This window comes from Ambystoma mexicanum, chromosome 1p (genome assembly GCF_040938575.1).
Source record: "Ambystoma mexicanum isolate Mex_15411 chromosome 1p, UKY_AmexF1_1, whole genome shotgun sequence".
Lineage (NCBI taxonomy): Eukaryota > Metazoa > Chordata > Amphibia > Caudata > Ambystomatidae > Ambystoma > Ambystoma mexicanum.
The window spans coordinates 1,166,086,503-1,166,110,838 of NC_090921.1; the positions used below are offsets into that span (position 1 = coordinate 1,166,086,503).

The 24,336-nt window shown below is 44.0% G+C and overlaps 1 protein-coding gene across 4 annotated transcripts in view; it reads left to right on the plus strand.

Annotated features, from left to right (window-relative positions):
- The window catches only part of KMT2B (lysine methyltransferase 2B), a 1,990,704-nt gene that overhangs the window by 381,173 nt on the left and 1,585,195 nt on the right, over positions 1-24,336 (plus strand). The gene's annotated exons all lie outside the window — the stretch shown is intronic.

Here is a 24,336-nt window from a genome sequence, read left to right on the forward strand (position 1 = left end):
CTGCTCCCCATTTTTTACTTTTCCCTAAACGGTTTGTGCCATCTTCCTGTCAGTTGGGTTAACGGTATGCCCAGATTTAAACTCCTTCAAAATATTATTGATTTTAAGCAGAATATTCTCTTCCTTTGATTCCACAGACGACTGTCTGTACTAAATGTGTTGAATCAGTGGTTGATGCCGCTTGTGTCTAGCTTTCGGTGATCACTTCACCTTTTTATCTATGTAACCATTGTTGGGAACTTTGTGTTACTGACCAGCCTGTAAGAGCTAATAAATAAACCACATTTTCATACAGAATGTAGCTGGAGCTGCTAGTTTGTATTCTTGCAGCATTGGGAAAATGGTACTGGAGGCACAAAGTACTTTCCTAGCCTTTCAACTTGGCTATCTGCTGTTTGCTCTTGACCCTGGCCCTGCCTGGGGTGTATTGCAGTGGCAGACTACTGAAGCGGAACATTGAAGTTTACTTCATTACTAGTAAACACCCATGTCTGGGTCTACTTCATCCTCTCAGCTTTTATCGGCTGTTGATGACCACAGGATAGCTAAGAGAATTTATATTTAAGTTGTAGGATAGCACTCCAGCAATTATTGTGGGCTGGTGTAATGAGTGGCCTCAATACATCATAGAACACTACACCCTAAATTTTCACGTTTGTTCCCATCTGCTCCAGTACCCCTGTCCAAGCTTAAGACCCTTCTCTTAAAGTGTATGTTGATTTTCTTTATTTTTTTCTTTTTGTATTGTTTGTACATACAGCGCTTATACACAGGTGGAAGGCTTTAAAACAGGAAGGGGACAAGGGAATACAGTAATAATTCTTAGGCCTTGAAGTTTCCGAATGATCGAACGAAAAAACTAGCATACTCGGCCTGACGGCATTTCTCCTAGTGCAAGTGCATGAAGTGTTACAGTAGCGACCAGGCTGGGGGGTGAGGGGGGGGACAAGACAGACCAACTAGTACATTTAGGCCATGCATACAGACAGATGCGAGGAGGGGGAGCAGGGGTGGTTGGGGGGGGGGGGGGGGTGAAACAAGCGAGTCCAGTCCAGCAGGGTCCTGGGTTAAGTGCAGAGAGGTTGCCCCGTTCATGGAGCATAAGCTGAAAGTGCAGTAATGCTGAACATGCCCGGAGGCAAGTGCAAAAGGATTGCGGGGGAGCCTGGGACCTGTAAGGCTCTGGAGGTCAACCAGGCAACCAGTCAGCAAAACTGAAGTTAGGGAGGAAAGGGAGGGTGGAGAGAGAGGTTAGCAGGGCAGAGGGAGAGAAGGAAGAGAAGAGGACGGTCTTAAGGAGTTTCTGTAACTTAAGGTACTCTGGCTCAAGACTGAGGGAGGCAGGGAGGCTCTTCCAGAAGAGGCACCGAGATCTATCCCCAGTTCTGTTTGTGAAAGTGGCTCACCGGCATAGAATTGGAGGATGACGAACGCATGACTCTGGAGGGGAGAGTATTTAGGAAGAGCATTGTAGATAGTGTGGGAATCGGCCCCAGAGAGCCTTGTAGATTATGCAGAGGGTCTTGAACTTGATCCTTGCAGCCTCGGGCAGCCAGTGGAGAGATGTCAGCGCCCGAGAGATGCGGTTTATCTGGGCTTAAGGCCAAGGATAAGTCTTGCGGTTCTGTTCTGGGTGAGTTGTGATTTGATCTTTTCACTTAAACAGTCAAGAATACCTTAAATTAGTCTTCAAGTCTTGCTCTGGCTACCAAAGGGAAAGGTTACGGTTAGTAAGCCTGTTACATTGCTCTGTAGGTTAATGCAAATGCTATTGAAGTCTATAGTCGTACGCAGGTTAACTGGCTGTGTAATATTCATATCTGATATCTCTAATCTCAAATGCTACTATCAGCCATGGTGAAAGCACCACAAACTGCTGCTACACAGAATCATAACATTTCTCTGATTTTAATGTCTGCATTGCTAAAGCCAATGTTTTGACTGTTTTGAGGAATTCCTGACAAAAAGACCCTTGTTGACCAGTTACATTCTTTGGCCACTGATCTTCACTTATGGGAACCCTCACACATTTGACATTCTGTCCTGAATTCCAGATATGATTTGGCATATTTTCTACGAGGCATCCCATTGTGCATTCAATGAGCTGCTCATTTGATGATACTACAAGAGTCGGAAAAGAATAAGTGTAGGTAGTTAAATTGTAAATATCAGATGCCATATATCCCTTTGAAACTGCACTTCCTCAAGATGGCCACATTCAAAATATTAAACAAATTGTGTTCATATCCAAAACTGCAATGTTAATGTTCAGTGTCTTTTCATGCCAGTCGAATGGTGTTTGCGCGACTGGGAATGAAGGCACAGTGACCAGGTGCATCAGAATTGTGCCTCCTGACACTGCAAGTATTTTTGTTGTGAGGGATAATATGTCCTATGAATAAATCTGCCTGTTCTTAGATGGGCAAAAGCCTCAAAGTAAATACAAGCCAATGGCTGGGTTTTCGTGGTTAACGTTTCTGTTTCTATTGATGTATCCAGTCACCAGTTCATCCCTCTGAGGGAACCCACTGCTTAGCATGATTTAACCATTGTTTTGGGTAAGCATTTTAAAGTAATGACAACCAACGGGGTCACAATAGTTACCCTCAATAAACTACCTTAAAGGACAGTTCACTCCACATAGGCATGTTTTGTGGCTCCAGGGCACGGACATTAGTGGACCAGCAGTAGTAATAAAGGCAACCTCACTTTCACCTACTGACTGTCTTCAGTCCTTGGTATATGCTTCATACTCTGGTATTGCCCAGCTGGTGCAATATCCTTTCGGTTTCTCAAATCGTTAATATTTTGCCTGATTGCATTTGGTTGCTAGCTGTGTTCTGATCTCCCATTTTGGCATTGACTTCCCTGTTTGCGGCTCCTGGCAGTCAATGTTCTGCCTTTAGTGCCTGCACCCGATTCACAAGTGGCAAATATGTGCACCAGACATCCTCTTGCTTTGATATTTTGGTAACAGGTATGTGCTTGTGGTCTTCCAATGTTTTCTTTGAAGCACCCAACTTGACCCATCACCTTATTTTGAAAAGGTCATTAAGACTTCAGGTTGAGTACACTTCATCATAACAGGCATCCTGACCAACATTTCTGTTATTTGTGGACAATTTATCCTGGAATTGTGGAGGGGAGAGGAAGGATGGGAAGGAGGAGGGGGAAGGGTGGGGAGGAGAAAGAGGGGTGGGGGGGGGGACGGGGTGGAGCAGAGGAGGTGCAATGGAGGGGAGGGGGAAGAAAGGCTCTGCAGTCCAATAGCAGTGGTAATCATGTGTGTGGAGGTTCCCTTTGGGCCTAAATTGACAATGGCTTGGCAAGCTCTTGAAATCTATTTCACCTGGATTCAACTCTAGGCTACAGTAATGGCTTGCATGTTTCTGTCAGTGTACAGGTTGAGTTTTAGAGACCTCCACAGAGCTATCCAGCAAGGATACCCTCAACCCCTCAGACTATGCTAGAGGTATAGGTGGAAGAGCAAAGAAGATGGGGGTAGACAGGGAGGGGGTAGAAGTGTGGTTAAGAGCTCAGTGTAATACTTTATAGCGTTCATTGAGGGCATGTCGACCAATTCTTTTTTAAAAATGTTTTTGAATTTTTTTTTTTAAGGCACAATGTTTTATTTTACTGTGCTGGAAAATAGGCAGTGCAGAATTACAAGTGAGCAACTTCAGAAAATAGTTTGTCTTTAGGTTGTCATCCTGAACGGTAGCATCAATGGGGAATAGTTTAGGGTGAAAAAGAATCTCTGGCACTAAGGTTAAGACCGGTTTGAAAGTTCCCAATGTCAGATTTATTTGAAAGGGACTAAACGTCTCCTAGAGAGTGGAGTCGAGAAGTCAAAGGGTACATTTCTTGCGTTTATGGCAAAGTGCAAGTTGTTAAATTTGTGAAAAGTTATTCCAAGTCAACCAGCATGAGAGCCTGTGTCTCGCTAGCAGTAATGATTCAGTTGATTTAAAAAGTGGGCTTCCAATAGTAAAGGCAACTTTAAAGTTTTCCAAATATGATGCTGGGCAAGAGACAAAGTTGACCTTATGCACAAGTAGGTTGCATTTGTTTGGTAGCCGACAACAATGGTCCAGGAGCCATAGAGTGGCCAACCTGTGTATATAGTTAAGACTCCACTTGTTCCAAGTCTGAGGGAGCTGTTTGAGAATGTTCCCTCGTCAGTAGTTTTTCAGAACTGTGTTCCCTTGTTCAGTTGACTACATAAGTCAAGGAGGCAGTTTCTTTGTGAAAATGACTTTGATGCCTTTTAAGGCATGTCTTTCATCCTTGGACATTTTAAAAGTAAGTCTGTCTGATCACGGAATCTGAGCCCAATGAGGATCAACCGGCTCTTTAAAAGTAAGAGGAAATTTCATCTCGAGACTGGTCCTGCCGAGTGCGATTGTTGCCAAAGAAACACCACACTTAAGAAACTGGCTTCAGGCAAGTGCTGGCTACTGTATGACTCCCATGTCGCCAGGGAGTGTCTAGAGACTGGACATGAAAGTAGCAAGGAGAGTGTAGCAGTAAGAGGGGGAGATGAGTTGTTTGAGCAGAAGGGACCTGCGATGGAAGCCCTGGTCGGTTAGGAGGGAATACTGATGCTGGGGAAGAATGGGATATGGGGATACTCCCCATTAGGAGTTGTGCAAAAGGTCAGAAAAATTCCTGTGAAATTGGTCACTGTGAGCGGGCAGGGTTCGGGGTAGTTTGATCAAAAACATGGGCAGCTAACTTACACGCTTGAAGATGAAGCTGCAACTAAACTGGCAGGGAAGCAATTTTGACATTGTGTTTTCTTTGGAAATGAGAGTTTAGGAAATATGTAAACATCCAAACAGTAGCCCTTCAGCTCCTGCCTTTTGTCGGACTGCACAGAGCAAGCAGGAAGGTGTATTCTGACGGGTGCAGATGGTTCTTTAGTGTTTGTGGTCCAACTGTGGCTGAAGGAGCAACCAGGAGTTCTGTGGTTGTTTAGAAAGCCGACATATTCAGATCCTCGCAAATCTTCGAAGTCGTGTGATAATGGGTAGGTTGCTACAGCTGATCTTCCATGCGGTCACCTTTGCTTAGCCCTCCACCTGCACACCCTGAACTTTCACAGCTTTATTGTGACTTTCATTGCTTTTTTCATCCGTCTGGAGTCTTACTACTAGACTTTATCACATTGTTCCCATAGGAAATGATTGGGTGCAACCACGATTTGTGCTCATATTGCCTCTGGTTTGCTTTACGTAACTGTGGTGCTTTCCTGTTGCATGTTTAGGAAAGCATTGAGTTGACTTGGAAAAAAAAGAAAAATAAACTGACCCGAAACCTTGCTGGACCTTGAAGTCGCCACCTCAGAATCTTACTAAAATGCTACTCGTATGTCAACTTTTGGGTTTCATTTCTGCTAAAGCCTTTATAAAAAAGTATTTTTAGTCATGCTGTGTGAACATTTCTTTAATGTTATATTCTAAGCTACCTCGTTTTTTGCCAGCCTGCTCCCTTAAGAGCAATGCCATGAGAGATCTGCCACAAATGTGTACTTCTTGGAGAGTCGGACAACATACTGAGAAACCCTGCCACCAAGGTGTAGCTTGAACTTCCATAAACCTAGTCCTAACATGAGGACTCTTGAAAAAGCTGGACAAACGAAACGAACTAAGGGGGCTTACGTCTGAGCTAGAGTGCAGGGCCTTTGAAATAATTGGGGGTCATGTAACTGCTTATGTCCCTGGGCTTCTCCCCACGTTAAGTAAAATGGTAGGTAACGTAATCTGATTCCATCCAATAGCTGGATAATGCTGGGCTGCTTATTGAGGTATCTCCATGGTACAGGCATCAGTTCTGTCTTCGAGCCCAGGAGTTTTAGGACTTCCTGGAATGCCATCAGTACCAAGCCAAAAAACAAGGTGCATTACCATGCTCTACCAAATCGGGGTTCGGGCCCAACCCACGGCTTTTCCATTCTAGTGTTGTGATCTGAAATGATATATTTTTTTATTTTTTATTAATGTTTTATGGTTAAAATTTTCTTAACATTTAACATAAAATGATACAAAACATCCTTCTAAAAGAAGAAAAGCAAGGCTCCATCTTGGTCAGTCTAAATTTGTGTCCCCTCTTGCTGGCCTAATGGAGGGAACATAATAGACGGGGTAGGAAGACCATGTAGATGAGTTTCAGTTAAGTTGGGTTGATCGGTTAATTGACCTTTTTAATTGGCCAGGTCCATGGTCCTTCTGGTCGGCACCCAGTCAATCTGCCGTCTTCCTTACCAAGAGATGTTCAATAAATTTGAGCACCCAGAGTGTTTTTCCCAGCTTTTCCACTGTTATCAGTCTCTCCCAATACTCTTCTTCTGTATCTGCGGTAATGCGTGTGATGGTCTCCCAACCATAGCTTTCGTTTTTCCATTAGTTTTGGGCGGGATAATGCCAGGTACCTAGTTGTTACAATTATATTGGGATTTTCGCAGTATCGACACTTTGCGTCTTGTGGCTCAATCAATTTTCGTTGGAGTTGCGCCTCTTTGGTTGGTAGAATATTGAGTCTACAGCGCATCAGAAAGTCTCTATAATGGGATGACGGAAATCTCCTCAGATAAGGTGGGAGGTTATTTAATGCTTTCTGCTCCCAGATGATATTGTGGCATAATTTATTTTCCTGTTTCCGTATGCTCGTCTCATCCCAATCGTTTTCTTGTAGGATTTTCTTTGCTTTGTTCGGATTTATTTTGAGTATTTTATATTGTACTGCACTAGAACCATCAGACATTTCTTCTTCCATAGTTGCAGAAGTTTATTTCTTTCTCCACCCGATGATTTTGCCAAGATCTCAAAAGGCGCTGGTGGAGAGTCCAAAATACACTTCCTATAAAAGGAAATGGTTTTCAACAGTACTATCTATCTTAGAGATTGTAGTCTTAGTTCCTGCCTTATTGTTGAAATTGCCAGACAGTTTGGCAGTTTTAGGATCCTCCGCCAAAAAAAAGCTTCAATGACATCCCAGGTTTCCCACTTCAAGTTGAGCAGAGATTCAGCGCCGTATGTCAGGGTAGCCACCACTTTTTGTTTGTAAAAGGTCCAAATTGGGATTGTGGAGTATTTCCCATATCTCCTGTGGAGTTATTCCCTGATTTGTTAATTTTACCAGTTTGTCTCTGATCAGGTTATATTGGCCAATCTCGTTTACATTTTTGTTTATTCTTATTCCGAGAGAGATCATTGACTCAACCGTTTCCAGGTTTTGGTTGCCAATTGACCATACAAAGGGCTTTCTTTTTGATTTCAGCCCTCTGGATGACTTCATTATTAAGACCACGGATTTCTTTGTTTGCCTTCATTTTATTTCTATCCAGGTAATCTTTAAATTCAGTAATACGGCGCTGCAGACCAATGGCTGTTTGATCAATGAAGACCACGTCATCAGCATAGAGAATCCAAGACAGCTCCTCATAGTTTATTTTCGGTGGAAATGCTCTTATCCTGCTCTGGGATTCCACCATATCAGCCGGATATAAAATGAACAGGAAAGGTGCCAAGGTACAGCCTTGCTTGATTCCCTTATGTAGGAATTTTTTCCGTGGTGGCGCCTCTTTTTGTTATAATTTGAATTGCTGTGTCTGAGTATAATTCCTGAATTGCTTCCACAAGATCCTCCGGGCAATTACAGCTCTTCAATTTTGTCCCTAGGAGGGCTCTACTAACTCCATCAAGCTTGCTCCAGATCTATGAAGCCAAGATATAAGCTTGTTTTGCTTTTGAGGGCTCAGAGCTTTAGTACATTAAGGATGAATAGGTTCAGGGAGGCTCCAACCCCCGTCACAAAGGCCGTTTGTCGTTTATACAATAAGCCTTCCTTAGTTGCCCACTTTTTAAGATCTCTTAGGACAATGGAGGCGAAGGTTTTTCCGAATGAGTCCAGGAGGGCAATTGGCCTGTAATTCTTGGGATCTTCTCGCTCTCCTTTTTTGAATATGGGCACTACCAATGCCTCCTTCCATGTTGATGGAATGGTTCTAGTTTTCTTTATTTGATCAAAGAGCTGCATAATGAAACTCGCCCACTCATCCACGTTTTCTTTCAATAATTGATTTGAAATACCATCGGGGCCCGCTGCTCACGAGGTGCTTAGCTTTTTAATGATGCCCTGGATGTCTTCATAGTCATCAATTTTCCAGGGAGTTTTTTTCCTTTTTGATAGGGCCTAGATGTATTTCGTCTCCTATGCTTGACTTGAACAAGTTAGTGAAGTGCTCTACTCTGCTTTGGAGACCTGAGAGATAGTCACAGCGGATTGGAGTTCAGCACCTTTATTAATAGTCTCCCAGAGGCTGCGTGTATTTGCTGTTTGTAGCGCTGCTAGCATAATTTCCGCGTCACATTGTGAGCGCCATATTTTCGATGAACGTTGCCAATTTTTGTAAGATTGCTTACATTTCCGAATAAGTTCTTTATTGGGATGCAGACTTTGTTTTAACCTTCTGAGCGACGCTCTGTACTTTTTTTCACCACCACTTCTGCGTTATACGCATGTTTCCGAGTTATTAAGGGTTTAGTGTGCCCTTTGTTCTGGACTTCAAACTGTTTTAGTAACCATATGTATTCCACCTCGTTAGCGTTAATTCCCACGTGGTCTTTATAGCCCTCCATTAGTTTTCCAATTGTAGGTTTTATATGCAAACGATTTCGACCTCCAGTCACTTCCACCTGGGGTTTAGGTAGACTTGATGTTCTCCCAGATTGCCAATTGAGTTCAATCTCCAGCAGGGCATGGTCACTGGTAGTTTGTTTCTTGACTTTCATGGAGTTAATCCAGCTGTAAGTGCTTTCTGCCACAAAGCAGTAGTCTGAAACGGCACTGGTCGTATTACTGAACCAGGTGGGTGCACATTATAGGTCACCTTTAATCATTCCATTAAGAATTCTCATTTCTCTTATTGCCATTTCTTCCATCCATCGTTTAGCGTCACCTAACTCGGAATTGATTTTGAGCTTTCCTGTCTTGTCCATTAGCTTTATATTCAGGTCTCCACAAAGAACAATCAGTTGATTTTGTTCCTTTATCATTGACTCATCTATTGCCTTCATAATATCAGAAGGGTATGTCTCACTTTCACAGTCTGTTTGACTCCAATAGGTGTTTATTATGAGAATTCCATTTTCCTTTGGGTTGTTCGTTTTCCTTATTCTTAACGTCTGGGCAAATGGATTTGGTGCACAGTATTGAAAAGCATTTATGTCGCTATCTTCTCTTACAAGTATCAGTAGGCCAGCACGAGGTCTTCCTAGTGGACCCTTTTTCGCTGGATTCATGTATACCATATATCCTTCGCATATTGGGAGCTTTCTTATCCATGATTCTTGTAGAGAAATGTCATACTTCCCTAAGAAAGCACAATCTCCCGAAAAGAGATTAGAAAAACCCCTAGTATTTCATGAGGCCAGTAGGGATTTGCCCCTTACTGCCTCTATAGCAACCTATTATTTCCTTTTATCAGGTTGAGAGACTAGCTCTCCTTTTTTTGCATCTTGATTGCTACTTCTCTGTGTCTTTTGCGGTTGCACTCTCCGTGTGAGGTCCATATAGTTTTGAGTTATCCACTGTGAATCTCATTTTTTCAAGTCTGATATTTGACCTAGGTCTATAGACTTCTCTGCTTCTCCTCCTCCAGTCCTGATAGTCCGTTGGCCTTAGGTGTTTGTCCTCGCTCCCATGTTCATTTATTCGTTTCGTTCTCAGGATAGATCTTAGTGGTATAGTCGTCTTCTCGGCTTTGGCGTGAGTAGAGCTTTTGTCCCCGGGCTTGTCCTCACGCCGCGGTGTTCTGTGTTCTCTTGCTGGAAACTTATAACCGCTCTTTGGTTCTCTAATCGGAGCGGCCCTCTCAGGGCTCTGCTGTTCAGAACAAGAATGCTCATTGGGGGCCTTTCTTTTACTTCTTGCGTTCCCCTCGATTTCCGACAGTCTAAAGCCCGCTTCGGCTAACATTTCCTTTGCTTTTAGTATGGTTTCTTTTATCCTTTGGGAGGCAAGATGGAGTAATATCACGTCCGGCCTTTTTTCCTCTGGAAATTCAATAATCAAGATGTCGTCAGTCGTGATCTTTCTAAGAGTTGCCATTTGTTTGAAAAGGGACATCACATTACTCCTGTTCAAAATTATTCTTTTTGAGTTCTTAGATACTCTTTCTAGTTTGAGGATACATGTCTGCTGAGAGACATGCCCCCGTCCGCTTACTTCGAAATGACGTTCATTGCTTTGGCACTTATAGATTTTTCTTTGTGGATTCCGTTTGTCTTTAGATTCAGAGTCTCGATTCCTTCTGTGCCTGTTCCCTTCTGCCGCGGCGATCTTCCAGGTTTTTCCAAAAGTCTGTCCTAGACATTGCAGAGTTCTCTTTTTGGTCTTTACTCTTAAGGTGTTTCCTTGCCTTTTCATATTTTGACGAGCTTCTAGACTTTTCTTCTGTTCTCGTCTGGCCTTTGTCACATGGTTTTGTTGGTATTTCTCGCTGTTCTTTGCTTCTTGGTTGATTTCTTACTCTCTCGTTTTTCTGGGGTCTTCTTCCCCTGTCTTCTGATCTTAACCGCCCTTCCTCTCGTGGTTTTGGAGATTTCTCATTGTAGTCTATGCTCCTTATACGTTTTCTTACGTTATCCCCTGCCCTCTCCGCAGGTTTTCTGGTGCTCTTTTTCTCTTTCACCTCTATTCTCGCCATTTGATTTTCTTTCCAATTCATAGTGATATAGCTGTTTATCAATATTCTGCCATTCTGAAGGACTTATATTGAGCCAACAGTCTTCCTCCCGTTGTTCTTCAATTAAGTCGCTCTGCCTCACTTTCTATTTCAATAGGCGTTTTTTGATTACTCTTCTCATTCACGGGGTTGGCTATCTTCAGCTCCACTCTTGGTTTCTTAGCTGGATTACTTGGTAGTTCTCTCTCAGGTGTTTTAATGTTCCTTAGGAAGGCTCTTGAACCGTGTTCCTTCCTCTTGGTTACTTGGTTCTTTGTTTTTTTTTTCCCCACGATCTTGGGTGGGTCTTATCTATGGTAGACATCTTTTTATTTGCCTTTTGGGGTTCTTGGAACATTTCATAGCTTGGCTTATTTTGATCTTCATTTAGATCCTTTTCTACCATGTCTGAAGAAACATCCGGCGCAGGGATGCCATTTCCCCCGTGATTTAATTTTGGTTTCTTCAAGCCCCTGCCGAGTACCAAGGGTCCACTTCGAGCTGAGCTCGGTTTTGATGCTTCTGGGGGTCCTATTCCTTGATCTTCTGTACCCCCAGGTTCAAGTAATTCCAAGGTGGCCTTTGGGTCTTTCACGGAGGGCTGTTGGGGATCTGGTCTTTGCCATTTGTGGGCTTCCAAGATCGCCTCCATCAGCACTTGTTTATCTTTGGAGTCTCGACTGGCCAGCTTGGTTAGCCTGTCTTGCCATCTGATTGACTTCTCTGCTTCATAGTCCATCCTCTTCGTCTTTTCAGGGTTTCGTCAACCTCTATTGAGTGGTCCCATGTTTTCGAATTTGATGCGAGAATCGTTTGCAGAGAGTCGTTTATATTTTCAGATATGGGGCGAGAGTAATATTCAAAGCCGCCATCACTCCATTTTGTATGTGTGCAAGATCTTCCATTCTGCCTTTCTTGCATAATTCACTTTTTTCCATGGATTGGTCATCTATCTTCATTTCCCTGTTCTAAATTTGACCCTTGGTTATGGTCTCTTCAATTTCCTCTGTTGGTGATTTTAGTGAGATAGAAGAATCATTTGCCTTTTTTTAACCATGTATCTGGTTATAGGTCTCCAGGGGATCTTCTATATCAAGGGCATCTATTTTTTTTCTTTAATAAAGGATAAACTTTTCCTTTTTTCCGATGTGATTTTCCCAGTAAGGTTCGAGATATCCTGTATTAGTTTCGCTGCCAGACAAGAATTACTTATCGGTGCTTCTTCAAGGGTATTTCTCTCGTCTCTGGGCATCCCTTTTGGGGCGCGTATTGGTGTCCATGGGTTACTTGAGTCCCACGGGGGGGTATGATTTAATTCACCTAATGTAGCATCCTTTACAGTTTTTATGTTGGTCGTGCTTGGGGTCAATGGAGCCATGTGACTTTCTTTATCCTACCGGGGGGACTCGTCCTGCCATGAGTTTATCGAGATGGCACCAGTCTGACCTCTTGCTGTTTCATCAAAACTCATTCCCTGAGTGCTTTGTCTTCCTCTCTTGACTTGGGCTAGACGGCTGCCATAGTTGACCCTCAATGCCGGGCTGATCCGACGAGGTACAAGGACTAGTCGAGGGATCCCGTGTGGAAGTTTTGGACCCAGTCACTGTGCTTACTGGAGCATTGCCTTCTATTGAGATCTCACTATTTTGAACAGTGGGTGTTTGGATTGCAGGAATAATATTCTTCACTGTTGGTGCAGTGGCTGTGTCTATACAGTCTTTGTCTCCCTCCTTTGTTGGCAGAGCCGTAGTTTTTTCCGCCCTGCTTGTCAGATCTTTAGGGGCAAGATATATCTCTAGTATTGACAATGGTGTCTCCAAAACAATCTCAGCCCCTGGAGTAGAAGCCACTTTGCAAATATCGGATTCCGCCAAATCTGAGTTTAGGTCCGTTGATTGTACATGTGGCGTAATCGGATGTATTATCTCCACGTTGTCATTGTTTGAATTAGTCCTTCCAGATGTCCGGGGGTTGTCCCCTCCTTGGTCAGCCAGAGGAGCTGATCCCTCTACAGAATATAAGTTATCTGTGATATCGGAAGGAATAAGGTCTTTCTCCCGCGTGGTCGGACTACTCCCCCCTCCGCCCCCCCCCAATTAGGGTAACCTCTTTAGATGTAGTAAGGTGGAAAGGATTTTCACTTGCATCTATTTCCTTTCCTGGTGTAAGTGCAACCCCATCTTTTTCCGGTGACTCCCTCATCATTTTTATTTCTGTGGGTTTCGTCTCCTGTATTTTGCCTACTGCCTCCGGAGGTTTGTTTTACCAGAGGGTACCATCCCTAAGGCCAACGGAATATCATCGTGAGTAAATACCTCCTTATCGGCTTTGTCCGATGTTAATGTCTGGTTCAGGGTCTGCTTATCCTGGGGGACAGATGTCATTCCAAATTTACGTTCCAATGAGTATGTATCCGTCAAGAAGGGAAGTTTCAATTGTTTCAGTGTAGGCACAAGTTTGTTTCTTACAGGATGGTTAGGAGAGAGGGAGGGGGAGCTGCGGACAGCCGGGTTGGAGGCCAACCACTTTCTTGCCTGAAATCTTGTTTCTACTGGCGCTGTCTCCGACTCTGCGGGTTCGCTCGTCAGGCGACCCATTTTGGACCCATCGTGCAGCTCCTCTCCGTTAGTCTCTGTTCCCAGATAGAGCCGGGCAGGGCCACATGTGCTGCTATATACACGTTTCAGAGCGCCACTTGCGCCCCAGCGCCTAACAGTCGCACAACAGTTACCGGGCTTTACTCCTGACGGGCTTAACACCGCAAGGGTGGTAGCCTCAGTCCTTTGAGGGAGCCCAAAAGTCACGTGGACAGGTCACGTGTGAGTTGCCCCGCCTCCTCCAGGATGCGCGATGGTGCGGCGATGCCGGCAGGAGCTTCAGACAGCTCGCAGTGCAGAGAAGGTAGAAAAAAGCAGCTTCTGCTCAGTTTGAAGTACTTTTCCAAATGGTATTCAGGGGTTGATATTCTGAAAAAAGATTTCTCTGGATCAGCCTGCCTCAGATGACTTGGCTATTAAATATCTGATGGCAGAGAACGAAGTTCATTTCTGCCGTAGGTGATATTGATCCAATCTGCTGTTCCGTTGCTGGAAACGATTGCACCATCCCTGGCAGGCGTCCTAGAAACAGCTTGCTGCAGACACATGCCCTCGCCTCATTTCCAGCACACTACCATGATGGGAACACTTACCAGTGGCTTTTATTCCTTGCTTTGTATGTTCACTTAGTGAATCCTGACCCCAATCCCCAGGCGTGGGGCATGAGCAACTCTATCCTTGGATCACTTATGGTTAGGTGATCTGACTTCTGGGACTTACTGCCCATTTCAAGCTGGCAATGAACTCACTCCTCTAGGGGACAATTGTTCTTCCCTGGATCCTACAGCTGGAGCACCAGGTATGTGCATTTTTCAAACATGGAAATTGTAGTGCAGCTGGGGCTTGGCATTGACCAGCCTCTTATCCTGCAACCCCCTAACCCCTACCCCCCTTACCTTGTTTGCTTTTGGGAATGTACCGAACTCTATTGAGGTTTTGCTCTGACTTACCAATAACATTGGGCCCTCCTTGGCTTCAATAGCACATAGTTTGGCCTGTATTTTAGTAGTACCAAGGCATTGAAGGGAAGTACAATGATTTCACCCAAAAGTTGGAATCCCGGTATTGAATTTGATCCCTTTGCATCCCAAATTTTTCTCGACCCACACTTGTAGCAAGCTGGTGATTACCTATTATTCAGTGAGACTGTAACATTGGGCTTTTAGGTTTGCATAAGTTTGAATCCCCAGGTACTAGAGATTTGAAGTTCATAGCAGTATTTCTAGTTGAGTGCTAATTGTTATTTTGCTGTGATGTTAAATGCCTTACTTGGGTGACAGTTTTATGCTATATTTTTGAATTGATCCAGAATATTTTATTTCGTGCACCTAGTTGAACATTGTTTTTCACCTGTAAGACATCCTCAACTGGGACATAAACAGATTCTTTAGTCTGATTAAACCTTTGCCAAAATGTTTGGGGTTAAGGTTTCTCTTAACAATTCACACCTGGCTGCTTGGACTCCACTGGTTGGTGGCAATCTTTGTCTAGTCTCGTGCACCCTGCTCTGAACTGCCACTTTACCTAGAGGGAAATCCAGTAGTGTTCATTGCCAGATGTTAATGACATGCGGGATGCATATGCTTACCATATATGGTCTTGGTTTCTCGCTTCCTCTGGAAAGACTACGGTTTCCGTAACTAGACATTGTTGGCTGCCAAAAGTTTAAATTAATGGGAGCTTGATATTGAGTGCAGAGATGGGCCCTCAGCCCCTAATGTGTTAAAGCTACATTCTTACATTGGTCCTGGTGACTGTTGGGTGGAAAGTATTATTTGCAACCTAATGTGTTCCTTAATATTTTTGCTTCCCCTTCTTGTTCACCTCGGTTTACTCCAGTGAGTCGTCATTCAGAGCCTTGCTGGCAATATAAGTCTATGTAATGAGTCTGATGGTTCCCTCAGACTCCTAAGGGAGGGTGTCATCAAGTAACCCTATAGTCCATTTCCCCATGTATGTCATCCTACCTGGTTCCTTGTGTCTCAGTGGCTGGGGCATCACTGTGTATATTTATGTCTTGCACTGCCAATTTATTTTCTTTTTAGGAAGCAAAGGCTTCTTCACTGCATGGACACTTAAAATTTCGACCGCTTTTAAGTACAGACCAGTTTGACTCTACAATGAGGCTGTGTTTACCTTGTAACAAAAAACCATGGAAATGTGGAGCCTTCCTGATACTCCAGATTGGTAGCTCAGGTTTGCAATGACCAAACTGGCTATTTGTAAGAGTGTCTGGTATTCACTGTTTAATCAACCCTGGAACTAGTCCTGAAGCATCTGAAGACAACTCTACCTGGGCAAGGCAACCAGAGTTGTTCTGCGGCCACTCTTCCAAACCTGCAACACTGAAGTACTGCTACGCTATGTGCAATCCAGACTTTCCATACTACCAGTGGTAACTACATGAGTGTTTCCTTCAGGGATGCACAGGGTCACTTGATCTTCATGACTCCTTCTCTGAAGCCTTTGTTGGACCCTGCATAGCTTACCTTGTGTACTGAATATTCGAAAAGTATTGGCAGTGGGTAGGATCTGTGATCAACCATTGCGCAATGATTTTTTTTTCTGTAATTTTGAGGAATTCCTAGGCATTTCTCCTGACTAAGCACCGGGCATCTGCTGTTCTGCTTATTTACTGTGACCTCCGAGTTAGCTGCACAGTACCGCAGTATCCTGTTTTGTTTTTTACCACCTCAGTTATCTAGGGTCTTATCTCCTAGAACTGCAAGGTCTGCTTGCTAACTTTGGCCCATAAGATGACCATGGTCACAAGCACTGCACAACTGTGACTTGTGCTCACTCTAGGAAATTGGTGGCTCTTCCTTTCTATAACCGTTTTCTTAATTGATCCTGTTGGATTACATAGAGGTTTGCTTCTGTTCTAAAATACCCCTCTAGAGCATTACAGTTGGATTTAAAGAATCCCAAACATGTGCAGATGTCACTGGACTACCTGCCTCCAGTTACACACTACATTGCTCCCCTGTATAAAGGCTATATAAAAAAATATTATTGTAGATATATTGTGTGGGCTTTCCCTTATTGTATGGTGATGTATGCTACTGTACCTTTTTACAACCCTGCTAGTCTTAATAGTGCAGCCTTTGGTTTTTTCTTCCAGGTTTACTCCGGGGAGAATTGGGCATATACTGATGAACACTGTGACCTGTGTGGGTTGGTCTTCTTTAACCTTAAACAGAGGACTTAAAGAAATCCTAACGAGATGTCCTGAGGATGTTGATAGGGATAGGAATTATGCAGTAGCTCTGCACTCATTGAAGAACTATTTTTGATGGAGAAGGCTCTGCCTGTTATCTGCAGACACTGGACTTCTGCGGGTGGAAAGAAACCAGCAATCACTTCTCTTGATGCACCTCTGCTGTCCCTATCAGAATTCAAAGATCCCTTGGTCTGTGAAAAGCTTTGCTACCTTGTCCCTGCCCAGAACCGACGGAGGCACACCAGGCAGCAAGATCACTGGCTACAGCAGAGCCAAAAGCATCCGGTAGCTATGAGAGATTACAAACTAAGTTACAATCCCAAAAAAGTCTGACGCTCGTTTGTCCATATCTGACCTGAATTCCATCTGCTGGACCACTTCTGCATCACCAGGACCAGAAACTCCCCTTAAGCTAACTTGACACTTTAAGCATATCACCCCACTAGTAGGCCTTTTTCTTTGGCGCAGCATCACCATCTGCAGTAGTATACTTGTCAATCCCCATTTTGGCCACTGGTGAAGCTTCGGATAACCAGAACATGGGACCCTTGCTCACCTTATGGGAACCTTTTTGGAAACCTGTAATTGAATATTGCTGAAAATAACAGATGACTAGATTCCCTGCGCTCTGATTTGCTTTCAGAAAGAACATTTGCAAAACAATATCTTCTTTGATGTTGGGTGCTATACATACCATTGTTGAACACTTTGCATCATGACCAGTATCTTGCTCAGTTAGTCTGTCACTTCCTTTGATGATTGAGACAATCTTGACTGAGCCTATGCTTGTCTTAATGTACCCTCAGGGTAGGGAACCCTCAAACGTGGTCTACTTAACTTGGCTCCTTGGTTGAGCAGAACATGTACAGTCAAGCCCCAAGGATTCTCCTACAATCTTTTTAGACCCACATTTTGTATCTTCCACGCCATGCTTACATTTTACAAAGAATAAAAAGTATATTTTCAAAATAAATGTGTATGCCTTTTTGTATTTGGTTGTTACCCTGTAGTTTTGTCCGATCCCTCATCAGTTGGCCAGGACTAGTAGATCATTGCTGCCAGTTGAAATACTCTTCAGGAAAGTGTTTTCCTAGGTTTAGGGTGGTAATCCCCATACCTGGAACACACTTCAGTTTTTTTTGCATGAGCCTATGCGACCTGTCCGATCACGAGTTCTTGCAGTTGTGGCTGTTACCTGTGTAATAAAGCACCACAGGAGCCCTCTGGAAAATACCAGTGGCCAACTATTTTCCTGTTCATTTGATAAATGTGGTACACCCTCCTCCCCCCTTTATCGTCCTTAAAGTGGTGCTTTCAAATAGTTGAATTTGTGTGAATGCATCTTCAAACTACACCAGACATTCTTTTTGTGTCAGAAAAACTATCTTCGGACTTCTATGATTTTTGAATGACTCTTCAATAGCTGGAGTGGTGTGCCCCAGACTTTGCCCTATTGTCGGAGTGTAAATTGAGGCTCCCAGAATATCCAGGGGAACCATCCTCTGTACAAAGGACCAATGATTTATGGAGCTTGCAGAAAGATTTGCAATGTTCTGTGTTGGAAGCAATATGAACAGACTTTAAGCCCTTCCTTTTTCTCTACAAGTGAGGGTGGTTAAAATGACAGTACCTTCAGCAGTGGAAGTGCTTGAAATATTGATCAACAGATGTTGCTGGTGTACATTTTATAGGAATGTACAATAGCTAGTTGATACTAGTTATTTTTCTTCGTCTAGGCTTTCCAGAGGTAAACATTTTTCCTCCAACCTCCGTCTGAGGTGGTCCTTGAAAAGGTGACAGTCTTGAGTGCCCCCACAGATATATCAGGTTGAATGTCCAAAGCTCCTACATTGTGATTTCCCATCCCTGCCTAATCTATTCAGTGTTATTTGAAGTTCTTGGTTTGCAAAGTTTTTTCTAGTAGTCACTTAGTGCTAGTATCTTTTTTGCCAATGACAGTAACTTGTACTATGTAGCTTCCTCAGTGGGAGATGTTTCGTCATTAGCAGTCCACCGAGTTCAATTTCTTTACTTCGCTCTGTGATTTCATGGGATTTGACTTGCGATAACCTTTAGCTCTCCAAATTATTGATGTTTCCTTGAATTTCTCCACAAAGAAGCTGTACAAAACAAGTCCCTTAGATTTTAACTGTTCTTGAAATTAAGGTCAAGCACTACTAACCTGGGCTGGCAGAGCAGCAGTTTGGACAATGAATGTGTTTATATATTTGATCATGTTGGACATGGCTGCTACCTTTGTCCTTTTTTCTATGTTTAGAATTGTGTTGTGAATAATTGAGGCAGGACATGCTGTAATTGAGGTTGAGGCATGGGTTGTGTTGTAGTAACATTGGTTTCACTTGTTCTAAGCCTTCACCTATCAGTCATTCATTATCCCCCCTTTGACCATTTAGTATATCTTTCAAATGTTTGGCTGTTAGGAACCGTACTTGAAGCCCTGCCGTGATAGATTGGTTGTGGGTTGGGATGCATTCATAGATGTTGCATGTATCTGTACTGTCTCTAAAGGCAGCATTAACAAATATTCCCATTCGGTTATCAAGGTGGTGATGGTCCTATGTTTTAGTGCATTAATTTAAGAATTTACTGCAATGCAGTACAAGCATGGAACCATTTCTTAATAGCTGTGATTTCCTATTTGGATTGTAGTGAGCTGTTTATGCCAGCCTAACTGCTTGGATAAGTATTTACAAATGAGCTCCAATGTCCTAAAGCAAATGTCCTGTATTGCTCATAGACCTAATCCTGTGTCCTAGAACTGCGGATAGAAATGAGTCTTTCAGGGAAAGATGGCTAAAACAGTTGATACTCAGCAACTGTAGAGGCTTGTCTAGTTTGATAATTCTAGGGAATTCAGAGAAGCAGCTTTTAAAGTGAGGCAGAGGGTGGTTGACAGATTTAGCAAACTCCGATATTTTGGACCCCCTCAGTTGATAACGTGGACTGGTCTGTCTGCAGCATCCACATTGGTTTTTGAGATGTAAACTCTATGCTACATGCATCTGCACATTTTCTAGCGTTGCACAGGGAGTTCAGGATTTACCCATTGGCATGTTTCAAATGTATTCTTCCGATTCTGTGAATGAAAATATCTTTAATAGAAAATGAAATTGTTTTTGACAGTGGGATTAGATTTCAGTTTCATTTACAGTAGGAACCAAGCATTCATTTATTAGATCACCTGCCATATAGTTGAGTAAGGTTGCAACTTGTATCATGCATTTTGAAAGCCTTTTGGGTCAGGATTTACTTCAGAAGTGTGAACTGGATGCTAGTGCTAGTCAAAGTGCCCTGTCTGTAGGTCTATATCAACATGACTCAATTTGCTAATTGTGACTTTTAGCTAGTCGTATACACCATTGTTGTGATGTGACAACTTTTAATTATTTGACAATATTGGTAACATATTTGAATTGTTTAGCTTTTTCCATCCTGTTCTGTGCTTCTTTCTGACTGAGTTATGAAATTGATGGCTTATCAAAAATAGATTTCTGTGATGGAAATTGCTAGTCATGTTTGCCACAGACTGCAGCTCTGAGTTTAAGGTGTAAATTCACAATTGTGTCCAGAGAAAGACATTGAAGAATGCAAAATGCAAGAACGTTTTTTAAATTAATTTCTGTAGGTTGTTTCTACATTTAATTAACATAATGGGTAAGGAACTCCCACGAAAATGTATGTATATAGTGGAGTAAGCATAGCAATGGTATTGACAAACCTAGAAGTATTTGCTACATAGTTTAGAGGTTTTGCATTATCCACTATAGTTTGACACTAGTGCCACATCACAGATGGCAATACCATCGAAAGGTATTCGAAGTTATTGGTGGCCATTCACCAAAAACTGCATCAAACATGAATTTTACAGACTTTGCGAATATGCGTTCGGAATAGGAAGGAAGCCCTGTGGGTCTGTCGCCACCCCCAACCACCAGCTAACACTCCAGGAGCAGCGCTGCCCTCACAGCATACAAGGTCAGCCCTGAAGGGCTTTCTAAGGAATTAAGAGACAAACATTGAAAAATTAGAATGCACTACAATGATCGCTCCGCAACAACCATATTTTGTGCACGTAGCCTCCTCATCTGCCTGAAGCGAAAAGCATGTGTGGGGCAATGCTTGTTGAACAATAATTCCTTTGTTGGATGCAATGGGCTATCCAAGCCTTTTTGACAAGTTGTGCTGCAAGATGGCTGCCTCCTCGTGCAGGAGAGTGCATGCCGACCTGTTAGGCCTCCCTTTCTGATTGGGCAGCACTACTGTGAAGTGCACCTATCCAGTGCGCCGGCAGGCGAAAGCTGGCCCCTCTCAGCAAGGCTCCTGTCTGAGGCTGGAAGGACTGAGGAGGGCTCGCACCTTAGTGCCCCTCCACAAACAATGCTGCTGCCTTCTGTGCACGTCATGCTCTTGCACAAACCTGGACGCCAGCACCTCCAGGCTCCCTTATGCTCAAATGTGAGTGATGGCTGAACTGTCCTATTGCGGCCTCCACTTAACTCCTGAACCATAATTATGATAATCCTATTGTCTTTCGAATGGATTGTGTCCTCCCACGTATTCCTTATTTTATATCTCCATATCCATATTTTTTTTTGCAGCAGTGGTCGCAACGTGTCGATGCTTGTTGAATCGATGTCCTTCGAGGGCCTCCGTCTCAGTGTCGTCGATGGTATATAGTGCGGGCATCCACAGTTGGCTTCAGTTCTGTTTTTGTACACGAGCGCCATTGCTTCAGAATATGGGCACGCTTCGGTTCCTTGCAAGAAACCTTTTTGTATTTGGTGAAAGATGACCTAGTCATCAGTCTTATCGACTGAGATGGGATTGCAAAAAATGTCACGACTGCAGGGAAAAAATTTCCATTATGGACCCCATCGGGTGTGTCTGTGGTGCTTAGGATCCACTCATTTAACAGCAGAGTGTGGGCCCTGCCTATCGATGACCGCGAAACCCCTGAAAGAGCATAGAGAAAAGTTAGCTGCAGGTAGGTCTCATAAATCCACTTCGACAACCCTGTTGAAAAAGCAGTCATCAGACGAGTCGTGAGGTGACTCTCCTCGTTGGAAGAAAGCTAAAAGGTCCCGCCCACACGCGACTCGCTCCACTCGCCATCAGCCTCACAAGGGGTCAAAAAGGCACCACAGGTCGCTGTCAGTCTAGTTCCTCCCCGGAACGTGTCTCGTGCCCGACCAAATCGGCCTAACCGTCTGAGTGGGAGGGGTTCAGACTAAAAATGCTCAAAGTATTCGAGAATGTGGCTTCGACCCTATCGAAGAAAGATGAGAGCCATGCCCATGTCGACAAACATGACAAAAAGGCAAACGACAAAACCTGTGTGCCGTCAGGCCTGAGTGTCCAGGAGATTACTCGAGGGAACCTTCGAGGGCTCCCGAGGAGTTGAGAAGACTTTCGAAGCCAAAATCATTGGCCTAAAATAGCTTCAACGCTACAGCCGTCTAAGCACTCAACATTAACCGTGTCTAGGACTTCAATACCATTGACGCAAATAATGAATCCCTTGAAGGATGTTGAGACCTTTCACCCCAATGCCTAAGACTTTAAGTCTCCTCAATTTATGAGGATGAGCCATCTTCGGATGAATCACACCCCTTTGGGTTACAGTATGGGACACAGAATGTTCCAGAGGCCTTCATTTCAGAGCACTCTAGAATAAAAGACTGTCATGAAACCCAGCAATATGCAAGTGGGTTGGACCCTTCCCCAGAAATAGTTTGGCAGACCAGATCCCTCAGACCATGCCGATGGATTTTAGACGGCTGATGTCTCGGGTCATAGTATACCTCTGATGGAAAAGGCCTGCACCACTCTTTGAGCCGGGCGACCTCACTGATATTTTAGATCAGGGACCCCAGGAGAACCCTATTCTTCCTTTCCATGTAGCTTTACAAAGCAGAGTTGGTGCCAATTGGGAGACGCCAGAATTAATTCCAGCATTGAACAAAAAGCTGACAAGCAAGTACAGAGTTTCCAGCAGTGACCCTTACTATCTGACAAAGCAGCCAACTCCCGAAAGTTTAGTACTTTAGGCAAACAGAATTCATACCCAACTACCCCCTACCCCCACACCACCCCCACCTCCCGAGACAAATAGGTTTTCTCCGTGGGGAGTATGGCCCTTCAATCGGCAAATGCCACGTGTGCACTGGCAACGTTCACTTTCACCTTATGGGATTGCCTAGCGATGGCGGCTGAACATATTCCCCAAGGAGAAGAACGAGACAGCTTCTTTAACATCAAGGATGGGAAAGATGCAATGGCTGAATCCCTCTAGACTGGTCTTGACTCTGCTGACAGGATCAGCAGAGCTATGGTGGCTAGCACTGTAATGCACAATTTGCCTGGTTTTGCTCCAGATGTGCAGTCTAGACTACTTAATATGCCCTTTGATGGCACACATTTATTTGGCAGCAAGGCTGACAAGAGCCTGGAGAAGCTACAGACCTCCAAAGCAACAACTAAATCCCTTGGCGAAGCAATCAGATGGCCACAAGCTCACCCTACTGGTAGATCTTGGAGGGGCAGGTCCTTTGGTTATAACTCCTCAGTTGGTAGAGAACTGTTGGGTCGGAGAAGATTTCCCTGTGGTGGACGGGAAAGAGGTGGTAAGGCCACCCAAGCAGGGGCTTCTTTACCATCAGCCACTGCAAAAACCTCTGAGGCCTTAGTCCTCAAAGCCCTGGTGGGCAAGCAGACTCACAGCATCTGAAAGAATGGCTGGGTATTATTTCAGATGCATGGGCATTGCAAACAGCAGCCCACGGTTACTACCTTCCCTTTCTAAAAAGACCTTGGGATCATCCACTGGCAAACAGCTCTTTCAAAGATCCAGATCTGCGCTGTATGCAGAAAATCTTGACCCTGCTAGAGAAAGGTGTTATAGAACCAGTACCTGTAGTGGAGAGGAAGAACGGTTGGTAATCTCCTTTCTTTCTAAGCCTGAGAAGGACAGATTCGGGACCCATTTTAAGAGACTTGAACAAGTTCCTCAGGAAGGACAAGTTCAGGATGGGTTCCCCTTTCTCAGATCCTTCAGGCCCTCCAGCTTCAGGACTGGATGGTATCATTGGACGTTCAGGAGGTTTACTTTCATGTGCCAATCCATCAGACACAAAGTACCTGAGGTTCGCCGTTGGCGGTTCTCATCAGTTTTGAGTACTGCCATTTGGGCTGACCTCCGCCCAAGTGTTTTCACCAAGTTGATGGCGGTGGTGGCAGCGATTCTCAGAAGAGGGGGAATTCACGTCTACCCTTACCTGGCAATTGGCTGACTAGGGCATGTTCTCTCGAACATGTCCTGGAACATCTCAGCGCCACCTGCCACTCCTTCCACAGCTGGGTTTCACCTTCAACTTCAAGAAGTCCCATATGATAACGTTGAATGGATTGTGTCCTCCCACGTCCTCTTTGACATTCAAGTCGGCTTGCTTCAGAAGGTCTTTCATAGGGTCGAGCGCCATGCAGCTTTGAGTTTTGGTCCTCGATGGCCTCTATAGGATCCCTTATAATGCTGATGCTGGTATATGAAGCACGCGCGCTGACAGTTATCTCAGTTCCGTTTTTTCCGCATTTCTGCGTGCTTCAGAGCTACTCACCTCAGCGAAATTTCAATATGTTTGTCTACATATTCTTCAATAATGTCCTCGACAACGAAGAAGGGCTTCAAGCAGGGTTCAGACTGTGGAGAGAATGTCTATCACAGACCCTCACAGCGTCTGTTTGTGGTGCTTGGGGTCAGACCACAAATTCAACTG